The sequence below is a fragment of the Hakea prostrata genome, chromosome 1 (genome assembly GCF_041222555.1).
Source record: "Hakea prostrata isolate BN-2017 chromosome 1, UWA_Hpros_2, whole genome shotgun sequence".
Lineage (NCBI taxonomy): Eukaryota > Viridiplantae > Streptophyta > Magnoliopsida > Proteales > Proteaceae > Hakea > Hakea prostrata.
In genome coordinates, this window is record NC_142600.1 from 69472504 (window position 1) to 69486405 (window position 13902).

The window sequence follows — 13902 nt, forward strand, 5'->3', positions numbered from 1 at the left end:
AACATAAGATTGCCATATAACTTCATTAAAACAAATATATCTGACCCTTGTGGAAAAAGAACTTGGGAGCTGGTTCATCGTTTGGGCCTCCAAAGTGGGTCATGTTTGTGTAACCAGGCTAGAGGAACTGCATCAGTACACCTGGCTAAAAAAATTCAAGCATCATAAATAAATCTTAAATATGAAAATCTAAAAGTTTCAATAAGGTACACAATTGTTAAAAAAATCAAAACGCAAACATAAATTAATCATGCTTGTATTCTAACATATTAGGTGAAAATATAAAGATGTGTCTCGAAGTTGTAATTATAATTTGTTTGAACATGTTTACATCTTTACATGATTTCTTGTTGACAATTGACACCCTTTTCTTATTCTCTGATCACCATGGTTGAATTGTACTGAAGCCATTCAAATAGGGAAGCTTAATTTGCTGTATGCCAGTCTTGCCATCTTTTTGCCCATGCTTTTTGCAATCAATGGTAAGTGAATTAACTTGGTAATGATCCACTAGTTTCAGGTGCTGGTGGCTCTGCAAGGAGCACTAACTGTCGTTGGTAACTTCACAATGTGCATTGCAGCATTTCAGATATTCGAGTCTTTTCAATGACTAGCAGAATATCAGAGGCACCATATAGACAGGTTGATATCAAACAATAAGATACAGAATCACAAATTAATATAGTCTTATGTTAGAAGCACTTACCTGTATGAAACAGAAGAAACAAAAGTAAAACAACACGAACTTGAATAGGGTGAGTTAAGGCATATGAACAGTACTTTTCCTCAAGGTATTTGAACGCCTCCTTGAGTGCAGATCGGGTTTGACATTGACGCCTTCACCTCCAAGATACAACAACTCCTTTAGATCTGAAGGCTATAACTCCAACAGATTCTACTTGTAGAAGAGATACGAAGGTAGTATACAACACATGATGGGAAAAAAAGTAAAACAATAATATTTTTACTTTTCATAATCCGAATTTTTCTTCTCCAAAAAAAAAACCAATGAGCAAACTCTTGTTTTAATTTCTCATTGTTTACTTTTAAACTTGTATGGACACCTATATAAAAGAGTGACATCTGTTTGTAAAGTCACCTTTGAAGGGAAGGAGTTCTGTTGATCCTACAATCATCACTTCTTCACAGCAAAACCCAAAAATGGGTTTTCTGGATCATAACCCATGACCTACGTCCCTAATCCCCAAGCCCCAAATCCCATCATAGACATTTAATATTAATTAATCAATATTATATATGTCATATGGTTTGGTTGGACTAGGGTTTAGGGACCATGTCCTCAGTCAAGCCCAGCTCGGCCTAACTTGGCACATGCGTGTGATTCATATTTAACTCTCTACTAGCATACATCCTACTTAAAAACAATCAATGTATATATAATTAATATTATCTTTTAGCTTCATTTGATGTGAAACTAAACAAATATGGTAAATTAAGTTACCTCATAAATGCCGAATTGCCAAAATCCTTGGATCGAAATCTTTACATCCAGACAAGCCCTATAGAGGTAAGAATTAAACAAGAGTCCTAAAACATAACTAGGGAGATAGAGTTTTTAACGGTTTTGAAAATTATATAAACAATATATTATATTATATTATTTGTTTTTTAAAACAAAATCCAACAAGTAATAGGGTCCAATAATACAAATTATTATGGGGTTTTTTTTGTTTATGCGATGAGTCCATGACAAAAAAATTTAACCATTGCCTTTCAGTCACTCTGCAAGGTGAAGTAGTACTATTCTTGTTCAGGTGTCTATTTTTCTAGATGAACTATAATTTTTCTTGTTTCTCACAGTTATGATGCCATGTGGTTACACAGGTGCAGGAAATAGGAAATATTGGAGGGTAAAGTTGAAGCTTTCTTATTTGTGCACAGAAATGGCATGTTGATCTTGTGTTAATAATTTTTGTGATAAAAGCTACAGACCCAGATTCATGGCCTTGGCTCAGAATGTCAATTTGTGGAATGTTTGGCAATGCTTAGAATCCAAGGAAAATAATTCTTCGATCAACTGGAAGCTGGTTGGGGTGAATTGTCAATGCCAGCAGAAGCTGTTCTACATTGTAAAATATGAAATCCTTCGGTAGGAGCAGTGACTTTTTCAACCTGATAAATTGACAATCAACCCACCAGATATTATTTTATTCTTGTTCAAGGCTTTGTGTTTCTCATCATGTGATGCTGCAGCCATTTTAGACTTCCTGACCATTTAACAGATGTGAATATGAATTCTATACAAAGATATTCATCATGGTATGAAGAATTGCTCCAGTCCTCATCAATGCTTAATTTCTTATTTGGCAGTAGCCTTCCCTGTGATCATTCCAAAGTTGCATAGATTATCCAGGTATCCCATGATCGACTGCAACTGGATTCATGTCTAAGTAGTCTGATTACCTAACTTGACATTTGCGTGCATAGTATATGAGACACAAGGTTTCAGAGAACCAGGCCCATCTGGCTCAGCCATTTCCTCTCCAAAAGTTAGGGTTAGGCATGTTTGTGCCGATCCTGGATCGATTTGTGCAATAAATTGGTTCTTCCTAACATTGTATGAGCTGATCTCTACCTCTAGGACATGCGATCCATGAGTTCAAGGTGGGAGCTCTACCTTGGTATGGTATGGTGTGGAGCCATCCCTTCCACTCCCACCCCTTCTTCCTCTTTCCATGCCCTTGGCCCATGTACCCATCACATCTTGGATACGGGATTTTTATCAAGAAATAAACCATCCATTTCTCTCGGGATGAAGGACATATATTCATCAGTCACATCCAAAGATTGAGGAAAATATTTGAGAGATATTTTTTATTTTAATTTAATCTGAATATTTGGATGTGACTGATGGACATATGTCATTCATCTAAAGAGAAATGGATGGTCTCATGGAGCTTTTGGACCTAGGTTGAGTATCTCATGGGATCTAATAGATTGGGATTCTCATTTCTTTCATCATACATTCAGGAGAGGGGATTTACAATAGATACTAATAAAGTAGAATTTCTCCCCTGAATGTATGGGGATGAAAGGCCGGGATAGCGTTATCGGGTAGATGATTTGGACTCGAATCCACCAACCTGCCCTACTAAGTGCTTTCTTGGTCTCTACACACCAGCTTTCATTTTGATTGGGCAATCAGGAGCTAGAAATCCTATAACTAGAGATGGGAGATCAAATTCATCCATCAATATTAATTTGGTTTTAATCTTATTTAACATCTGGTTCAAGAGGGGCCGAGTTGATAGAAGCTTCTTGTGCAAAGTTTCAAAGTGTTCTAGCCCAGAAATTAGTGTTTCTGATGATGGGATTGTGTAGAAATGTCAGGGCCAATAGATTGCTAAGGAAAGACATGGGACCAGTTGGGTGGAGAGAGAGAGAGAGGAAGAGGAAGGAAGTGGATCACATGAGAAGGTGTATGAATAGTCTTCATCAGCATCATCATGGTTCATTCATATCTGAGCTACGTCAAAGATGTACAACAACAACAACTCAAAAATATCAAGGCAATTTGTAATACTAAAGGATGTAAGCAATGGTTATTCATTTCTGGGTTGACTAGCAAGTTTCATCTCCCAGCTGGGCCATCCACTCATTAAGTAGTAAGGAGGAGAAGTTGAGAAGAAGAAATCCAGAAATGGATTGGAGGTGGTGGTAAGTGGTCCTAGTCCTCTCTCCGCAAATGGCTCACCCATTGATGTTCAAAAGGGTATGATTTAGGAGGTGGGAGTCTGTCCATACAAGAGAGCATCATTGTTTTCAACCCTGGATCACCTTCCAGTCGGAAAAGCATCACAGACTTTTTTCCATAACGTTGCTTTACCATACAATAAGTGTGGGGTTGATGTTACTGATAAAAGAATTCAAAGGTGAGATCTCCAGTAAGTCATACACGAGCTTCACATTTACTTTGTGGTGCAGAAACATCAGGGTAGCAGTATGTGCTCCTGAATACGGAGGTGATTGGTTTTCTTCTTCCTTCCATCACCCCGAGGAGAGAAAAAGATTACTTATAAAATAGACCCATCATCCTTACATTTGACTTTAGATCCCTCGTTTCAAAATCAATATAATGACTAGATTAGACAAAAGGTGAAGGTGAAGTAAGAATGATAGTGAACAACCTAAACTATTTTCTTTGATAATGGAGTAAATCGATTGACAGAGAACCATGATGGATTATGGTTCGTGCCACCATTGGCATCATCATCATTCTTTTAATGGAGATGGGGTTCTGCGGTGGAGGAAGAAAGGTGGTGGGAAAACCAGTGGGAAGGAAAGGGAGAAGCTGGTGATGATGTTGAGGATTGCGATGAATGTTGAATATGAAGCCAAAAATGCCTAACCGAGGTGTTTCAGTGTTTCACACTTCCACTTCCCATACTTGATTACATGAAGAAAAAGGCCAAAAGAAGAAACCTAACCACATTGACTATCTCTCTCTGTGTTAACAGTTTCTTTGGCTTCTAATAATTACTGGTTGGCAAAATCAACAAGTGACATATTGATTCACGTGATTCCATGTAAGAGGTTATTCTAATTCTAGTTTAGATGATGAATCGAAGCTGGGGAGAATAAACCAGATTTGGGTTCTGAAGCAAACTGGGTTGGTTTTTGTATACATACAGGATTACCCAGAAGGACCCAGAACATGAAAATGGAGACAAAAGAGGACAAGAGTTTTGCAGCCATTCCAAGGTCAAAGCTAAGGAATTAAAGGCTCATCTGGTTCCAGCAATTACTTGCTAATGGTTGTTGACTTTGCCAGAAAACACTCTTTTCGTACTTTGAGAAAGGTGGATATAGAATAATAATCTATAACCATCCAAGCAGCTGAGAAAGGTAGAACTCTTTCAACAGTATGTATGTCTGTATGGCGTTTGCGGAAAGGCATATATGAAAAGACGGGCTTTCTAGTTTCTCCGTGTCTCAAACCCAAAACCCAAAAACCCTTCTCTCTAAATTCTTGTTTGACACAGTAATCCACATTGTTTAATCTAATAATCATCCAAAAGTAACCTTTTCTTTCCTTCCAACGTCTCAAAAGTAAACTCTCCTAGCGAAGGGCCCGGTATATAGCCAAAAACATCACTGTGTGCTGTGGCACAGAGAGAGAGAGAGAGAGAGGTGATAAGTCATGAATGGAGATAGGAAGAGAAGGGGAAGCTGAAGGGTAAGAAGTAATGATGAGACCTCGTGCCATCATTGCAAACGAAGAAGGCTTCTCCCATATACAAACACTGCACGCACGAAAGATTGATTCAAACACCTTATTATATATTTCTTATCCCTCTTCTGCTTTGGGACCTCCTCAGTTGCCTGATCATCTCATCTCTTCCTAACTTCTCCCTTATTTATAAGTGCTTCTGCACCATACCCACTTGTAATCTCTCCCTGTTATTTGCCTTTCTTCTCCCAGTTCTGAGAACCCTCTTGTTCACTTCTTCCTTTCAGAGTTTGGAATGTGCCAATCTACAAAGCGATGCAGAATTCGAGTTCGTCGGTTAACCAGGTTCTTGTTTATGCTTCTGATTTCTTATGCTTCATGGGTTTTATCTCTGATTCTGTTTACATGTTAGATTTCTATGGTTATACTAATTAATGACAGTTAACATGCACTTCAAAGCAGGAAGAGAAGGTCGGTAGCAGCAGCTACAGCAGCAGAGGTGGTGGGTATAGAGATGGCAATGAAAAACTTGAAGCTGTACTTGGAGAACCGAAATATCATACAAGAGAATGAGAAGCTGAGGGAGAAAGCACTTCTGCTTCATCAAGAGAATCAAGCCTTGATGATTGAGCTACAGAAGAAAATCTCCAACCACCTTTCAAGACATGAGATTTCATGCTGAAGCTTGAAGGAGAAGTTGATCAGAAGTTCTTCCTTTTTCTAACTCATTTGTTTCTATTCTCGTTATGATAGGAAATATAACTAATAAGTAAAGAAGAGTTGTTCTTTCTTCTGTTCTATATGTTTTCATTTTCCAAATAGAAATTATATGCGAGATTCATAGTTTTGTTAAAAGGACTATAATTTTGAGAATGAAACTTTTTTTGGGTTAACATTTTGAGAATGAATTGTTACTGCAACCTGAAATAGTCGATATTAAAGATCTATTAAATGGGAAAAACTCCATATTCATATGCTTGTTTGATAAAGTGCTTGATCCATTAATTAGTAATTCATAATATCTGGATCAAATAGATTAAAGGGAAGAAACAAGAAAGAAAGAAAAAAAAGAAAGAAAGAAAAATGGGATGCCATTCTTCTGATTCATTATCTCACATTGATTTATTAAGTGATTGTTTTATATCTATTAAAAAAATTGTTGGCAGCAAAGGCATCATGCTGCCATATCATATCATTCTATTACACACTACCATATAGAAGTAAAATCTTAAATGAGTTATTTCAAATCTTTCATTAGACCAAAATATCATTATTCCGAAGCAATATGTCTTTTTCTTCATTGAGCAAAGTACTCTTTTAGGTCATCCATTGTAATGTTCATTGAATCATGCCATCAACGAAATGCATTACTTGTCTTTAACAAATTCTCTCAAGAGGTACACCTCTTTAACTAGCAACTCTTTACCAAAACTTATGTCTCTTCACCCACCTCCATTATTTATTTTATATAAAATTATTCACAACCAAAAACATTCTCACCTTATTTCATCTCACCCCAAAATCTGCTTATATTTTTTTTTCAAATTTTTTTTGAAGATAATTTTTACAATCACATCATCACTTTAATTTAAATCCTAGCAATTCTTTACCAAAACTTATGTCTCTTCACCCACCTCCATTATTTATTTTATATAAAATTATTCACAACCAAAAACATTCTCACCTTATTTCATCTCACCCCAAAAATCTGCTTAATATTTTATTTTTCAAAATTTTTTTTTGAAAAAGGAAGAAAAAAAAAGGTAATTTTTAACAAATACAACATCAATCAACATTAATAATTTAAAAATCACAAAAGAATAAAAATAAAAGAAAGGATAATCTAACCTTGATCCTTAACATGCTTTCCTCCTAAAAGAAAATATTTATATATATTCAAAATATTTAAGAAAATAACCAAAACTACATGCATATGCACGTAAAATTCTACTACTAGTAGTAAAGAAGTTCCAATCTGAAGTAGACTCATATTCTTTTACCTTTTACTAAGGTTGCGTTTGTTTGCAAAGGTGGGGTGGGAAAAAAAAAACATTTGGGCCCCATATGTGTAATGGGGTGAGGGAGAAGGAAAAGAAAAAAAGGAATTTTGTAGAAAAGTGTTAAATGTGAGTTCATTTTTTTGTTTTTCTCACTTTTTCACAAAAATTTCACATATTTTGTGAGGTTTTGAATAGGCATGAGATGAAAAAGTTAGTATGTCACCTCACTAGACTCCAACTTTTTCATCCCGATTAATCAAACAAACCATATTTTTGGAATTTAATAGAAAATTTTGCGTTTTCAAATTTTTTCCCACCCCACCTTTATTCCAACAAACAAATGCAGCCAATGGAATTTTTGCCAATTGAGCCCACTCCTTGATTGGTTTTCCTTTTGACTACTTATTGATTTTTTTTTCACATGAGCGGTCTATTTTCAATAGGTTGCATCCCCTCCAAAATCATAATTTTACAAATACCTCCAAATTTACCACTGCTATTGACCCTGCACCTGGGGCAATTAAAATTCAAATTGAATTTTTAATATAACCATATTACCATGCCCAATAAGGTAAAATGACCATGACACCCATACTCATTGTTGTTGGATTGATCTTCTCGTCCGGTTCGGGTCCTCTTCAAGTCTTGTCCTCTTGGAATCAAAGATGAAGTGAGAGTGGGTTGGCTGCCTCTGAAGACGGGAAGCCATCTCCAATGATTAAGTCACTCATTGAAGAATAAACTATGAATCATTCCTAGAATAATAAATGCTCAAGGAGGATGCAGGAGATTAATGGAAATAATGTTCTTGGTGGATTTAAGAGGGAGAGTAATGGCTCGAGAGCCTCCCTTTTTACCTACGCAATCATCCGCTATTTATAACAAACCTTTGGCCTTCGATGGCCTCAAGCTACGAGTTGGCTTCTTGATGGAAAGAGGACGGTGGAGATGACTTTTGGTTATGAGTGACGTCGCATGCTGGCTGACGCGATTCTTTGGACAACTGTGGCTCCCCTTGGAGGATTGGGGAGTCAACTCAAGCATCACCTTGATGTGACGTTGTTCCTTGGTTGAGGGGACAATGAGGGGCTTCGTAGTACTCGAGACAACTTCAGGGCGAATAAGAAGTTTCCAAGCTGTCTTGAACATTAAATGAGGCTCAGGGCATTTATTACTGAATTAAATGTTGAGGGATGATGTTTGAGAGAGGATACTCCAAATCCCTTATCTTCTGCTGGCCTGGCTGAAAAGCTACAGGATGATAGCGATTGTCATCGAGCTCTGCCACCTTGCTTTGCCTACTACCATCCATACTGAGAAGCGCCACTGCCTTGACCTGGCCAGTAAGTCTTGCTCATTGGTTATTGAGTCTCTGGTTTGATTTGGCCGGCTTGTTCCAATTTAGCAATTTATGCCGAGTTATCCATAACACTCATAACTTTTATTTTCAGAGTAGAACCACGACCAATATCTGCCTCTCACCCATGACCTAACCTCCAAGTCAACAACCTATGATAACATTTCCCCTCTCTCCCCCTACTCCTTGAGGCTATTGCAAAGGGTTTCAAAAAATCTAATAGCTTTAGTGGAAAGGGAGACGAAACGGTAGAGATCGAAATCTTGTTTGATCTTACTCGTTGATAGCAAGTGCTACACATTAAATACGCAGCATTCAAGTCTCACTCTTAATGTATTACTCTTGCTCTGATTGTGTCAGGGTGCTGCAAGGTGCTGTTTATGCTGCTCAACATTGAAATTGTACAGGGTGGCAAAAGTTTAATCACAATCGTTCAAATAAGCACGTGGATAATTCTTCCACAAGTGAAACGAACTTCAAGTGAACCCGAGTTGGACCGAAAACCGTTTCGATTTAACACAAAACCAACCACTCTTGTTGTGAGAAAGACAGGGAGAACGAAGCGTCTGCAAGTCTGGTTGTTTCCAGCCACACTTGCTTGGGTTCTTTTTTTTTCTCTGTTCGTATATTCTTTTTCTTCTGAATCTTCTCCGTTTTCTGGATTTTAAGTACTGGATTTGCTTCGAAGAGCAAGAGAGGGCTTCCGCAACTCACAAACCCTAAAAATCCGAGTTGCGGAGATTGAGGCAGGTAGATGGGAGAAAGAAAATCCCATCACTAAAATTTAACACTTGAAAAACAACGAATCAGTCAATCGGTTGCGATGAACAAAGCGAGAAATCCGAATTTTCGATTGAAAGATCGGACGCGTTGCTGCGTTCTTCTTCTTCTTAGTTCTGATGCACCAAATCCAAGACTTTTTCTTCTGACGCACAACCATTGTTAAGCAACATCTGCATCTCCACCCCTGTTCGTCGCAACAAATCGGAGACTTCTAATAATGATGTTTGTAGCTAATAATGCCTTCTGCTTATTTTCCTGAAGAATGGAGTAAGTCTCTTGATCTTGGGATGCAAGACTTGTATTTCAAGGATGAATTCGGGTTATCTCGTAAGAAAGTTAGCTTTGCTCCACCATCAAAATCTCACCGTTTCTTTAGCCGCATTCGCGGACATGGCTGAACTAAAAGTGTTTCACGCCCACATCATAACCTCCGGCCTCGCCAATGACATCCTCACCACTACCAGACTGTTAGCTTTTGCTGCGAATTCTGGTGACTTCAAGTATGCTCAAACTCTCTTCGACCAGGTCGAACACCCAATGCTTTTCATATACAACTCCATGATCAGAGGCTTCTCTCAAAGATTCGACACTCTAGAATCCATTCATCTCTACATTCGGATGCTTCGTGCTCGTATCTCACCGGATAACTATACCTTCCCTTTTCTATTCCAATGTTGTTCGAACAAGTCATTCATCTTTCAAGGGCAACAACTCCATGCCCATGTTAAAAAATTAGGAATCGATTATGATGTATTTGTCCTAAATAACATGATTAGGATGTATTCGAATTGCCAAGAGCTTGATTATGCTCGTCGGTTATTTGGAGAACACTCCAGCATAGCCAATGTTGTATCTTGGACTACATTGGTTACTGGATACTCAAATTCTGGGGATATTGACATGGCTCGACGGTTCTTCGATCGGATGCCATATAGGAATGCAATTTCATGGACTGCAATGATCGTGGGCTGTGCACAAATGGGAAGATGTGATGAAGCAAGACGATTGTTTGAAGAAATGCCTGAAAGAAATGTGGATTCATGGAGTGCAATGATTTCAGGTTATGCAAAATGTGGGATGTGGAATGAGGCTTTGCAGCTGTTTGCAGAGATGGTTGGACTTGGAATCAGACCAAATGAGTCTGCACTGGTGAGCACAGTATCAGCCTGTGTACAACTTAGAGCATTGCAACAGGGTGTGTGGCTACATACTTATGTAGAAGATCATAAGTTTGAGCTTAGTGTGACCTTAGGGACAGCTCTGGTGGACATGTATGGTAAGTGTGGAAGCCCTGAGAAAGCTCTCAAAGTCTTCAATGAGATGCCAGTAAAGAATGTCTTGTCATGGAGCTCGATGATAGGTGGTTTGGCCATGAATGGCTGTGGGAAGCAAGCCCTGTCACTCTTCTGGCGGATGCAGATGGCTGGTGTTGCCCCAAATGGGGTAACATTTCTAAACGTGCTACATGGATGTAGTCATTTAGGATTGGTAGATGAAGGTCGTCAGATTTTTTCTTTGATGACTCAAGAGTATGAAATTGAACCTCAGCCAGAGCACTACGGCTGCATGGTTGACCTACTTGGAAGAGCTGGCCTCATCAAAGAAGCTTTGGATTTTGTAGAATCTATGCCAGTTCACCCCCATGCTGGCTTGTGGGGTGCCCTTGTTAGTGCATGTAAAATTCATGGAAATGAAGAACTTGGAGAAGAATTGGGGAAGCATCTTATCAACTTGGAGCCACACCAGAGTGGGAGATACGCTCTCTTGTCAAATATATTTGCAGCTGCTAGGAGGTGGGATGATGTGGAAACTGTTAGAAGATTGTTTAAAGAGAAAAGAGTTGCCAAGGACCCAGGGAACAGTATTATAGAAGCGTCATGACCATTCATGTTATGTAATGTCTTGGGTTGCCTTCATGAGCAGTCATCCAATGAAGGCAGTTTTTGGCAATCACTGAGGCCATGTTTTGATCATCAGAAAAGCAGGGATTCAGCAGGCGTGTTATGTATATATTCCCAAAAGGACACAAAAATGCATACAGTGTGCACCTCCTAGTTATGCCATTAGACTTGTTGCTGGGATCCTGAATCATTTATCCCATTTTGCCGTTCTATGTCTGGTATGTTTCCATTGGTATTGCAACCTTCTAGTAGGAAAAGAGCATTAAGTTTACCATTTCTAACTAGGATGGTCTATTTAGCGCAATGGTGTGTAGACCACAGTTGTTACCTGAGGGCAAGGTATTGAAACAGCTTTTCAACAAAAATTGTTGGGGTAAGGCTGCATAGAAAAACTGCCCCTCAGACATTGCTTGTGCGGGAGCCTTTGGCGCCAGATTTGCCTTTATGTTTTATACTCTATTTGTTATTGGTCCTTAGATTTGGCTCCAAAATCTGGGTTGATAGTTTTCTCTTCATTGGGCTTTTTTCACCTTGCTACGCTCAACCTTCGTTCTTCATTTTCTAAACCCTTTGTTTGAGCTGTTTTTACTAGTAGTAATATTATTATTTTTTTATGTATTTACTTTTAACATTATCAAAAAAAATATATATATATATATGCACTTTTAATATGCTTCATGTAACATCTTTTTGTACTTATGAAATGTGAATGTGAAGTTCTTGGTTTTCCTTATTGCCATAGTTTGACTCTTTTTTTTTGGAGTCTAAAGGATGGAAATTTTATTGAAAAGCTCTAGGAACGAAGTTCCTGAACATTACTGTCCTTGTGGCAGTGTTTGGTAATGTTCTTAAAGAACGTTTCTGGTGTTCTCTTAGTTTTTGAGAATAGAAGAACGGGCTAGAGGCGTTTGATGATACTGTTCGTTCTTCCGTTCTTTAAGAACAAACGGATATGGAAATGGTCTCAAGAATGCCTTTTCAGAACATGTAAGGCATGTTTTTACCAAAAAACAGAAACAAAACTAATAAAAGTGGTCCCAATAAAGCCCCATTTGGTGTTCATGTAAAGAGCCAACAGCCTGGAGAGGCTTTGAAGCTCCGCAAATCCGGCGTCTCCTCCATGCTAAGCTTCCAACAGCAGTGATTTTTTGCTCGCTACATTTTTATGAAACCCTAGTTTCTCATCTCATAATGCTTGCTATGATTTGGTTGCAGGTAAAGTCGAAATAGGATTCTCACGAAACCCTAGAAGGTCAGGATGCCGGGAAGCAGAACTCATCCTCCATCCCTGTTCCTGTAAGCAAATCTATCCCTAGGATAAACTGATTTCATTGATTTTTTTTTCTCATTTTCCTTACAATCAAATCCCCATTTCAAATGGCAGTTGAATAGCAGCAAGTACTGCCTCATTTCATCATCCTTACCAATCCCTTCACTGGAGTAAGGTAAGAAACCAAAAAGTATTTGGTTTAGTGTGGTGGCTTAACCAGGTACTTGGAAGCATGGGAATTTTTCTAAGTGCTCTGATGGTTCCAGCAGGATTGTAGTCTGCTTTTTAATACTGGAAATGCCAACTTGTTTAAGCCTACCTAACTGACAGGAGACAACGTCAGCAGAAGAAGAGCATTGGGTGTGTTGGTTAATCAAAGTGTGTTAATTACTCAAAGCTAAATTGCAAGGTTTGATTTCTCCATCTTTTTCTTTTTGCTTTGGTGTGTGTAGTATTTAGAATTACAAGAAGTTAAGAGGGTTATCCACAGCCTGTGTATGTACCGAGTAGTAACTATGTTTCTTTTAGGAAGAAAAAAAGAAGAAGAAATTTGTTATACTTTTTATCTGAGTTGTTTGTTATCTAAGTAACTGTGTTTCTGTTGTTTCTTGCTTTCTTATTGAATGAGTTAATCAACTTTTGACTAATCTTCTTCCCCATTTCTTTAATGCGAGCAGTTGGAGGCTTATGGAGAGGGAAATTTGTATTGTTTTTTATAGTACTTGCGCCCTTAGAAATAATCTAATCTGATCAGGAGTTCATATGCAAGACTTTGCAAAATCTAATATTTATTATTATTATTATTTTTCCATCATGTGTTTTATGATAACCTAGCCATCATAATATCTTTAAATTTTGATCAGTTGTTCTTCAAGATGAAGAAATCCATCTATATGCTTTTTTGGGTCCACACCTTGAGTTGCACAAGCTCTATATTTATGGAGAGAGGGAGATAAAGCTCTTGCTTGATTTCAGGTACTGAAACAGTACTTAGAGATGTAAAGACCTTGAACAATCTAGCATGAGATAGGACAAGAGGACTGAAATTCTCTGAGACCTGAGCCCATTTCTCAAATGATGTGGGATGGTTACTTCTCTCTTAATGTTAGTTTGGGTCTTGAGACAATGAGTTCTAGGAATTGTATTTGGTGTTCAACTCTTGGAAACCTCTTGAACTCCGCCAAAGTCTTGTGGTGACTCTGTTGCTTGCTTGCACTGCACTTGTTTGTGGTCTTTGGGTTCTGTTCTCGCCACTTGGGTTTTTTGTTTTTGCTGCTCGGTTGCCTGCTCCTGTTGGCTTGGGGTTTTGTTGTGATTTCCTGTTTTCAGAGATGAAAATCCATGTTTCATGCTGATGCAATGTCAGAGAAGAAATTCTATTAGAGACACAAGAGAGAGAG

The 13902-nt window shown here is 38.2% G+C and overlaps 1 pseudogene across 1 annotated transcript; it reads left to right on the plus strand.

Moving 5' to 3' along the window:
- The first annotated feature begins 9093 nt into the window (after positions 1-9093).
- LOC149029646 (pentatricopeptide repeat-containing protein At5g66520 pseudogene) lies at positions 9094-13546 on the plus strand (annotated as a pseudogene). Its single transcript, XR_016171189.1, has 3 exons — positions 9094-11450; positions 12448-12528; positions 12617-13546. The product of XR_016171189.1 is annotated as a pentatricopeptide repeat-containing protein At5g66520 pseudogene (transcript).
- Positions 13547-13902: the final 356 nt, after the last annotated feature.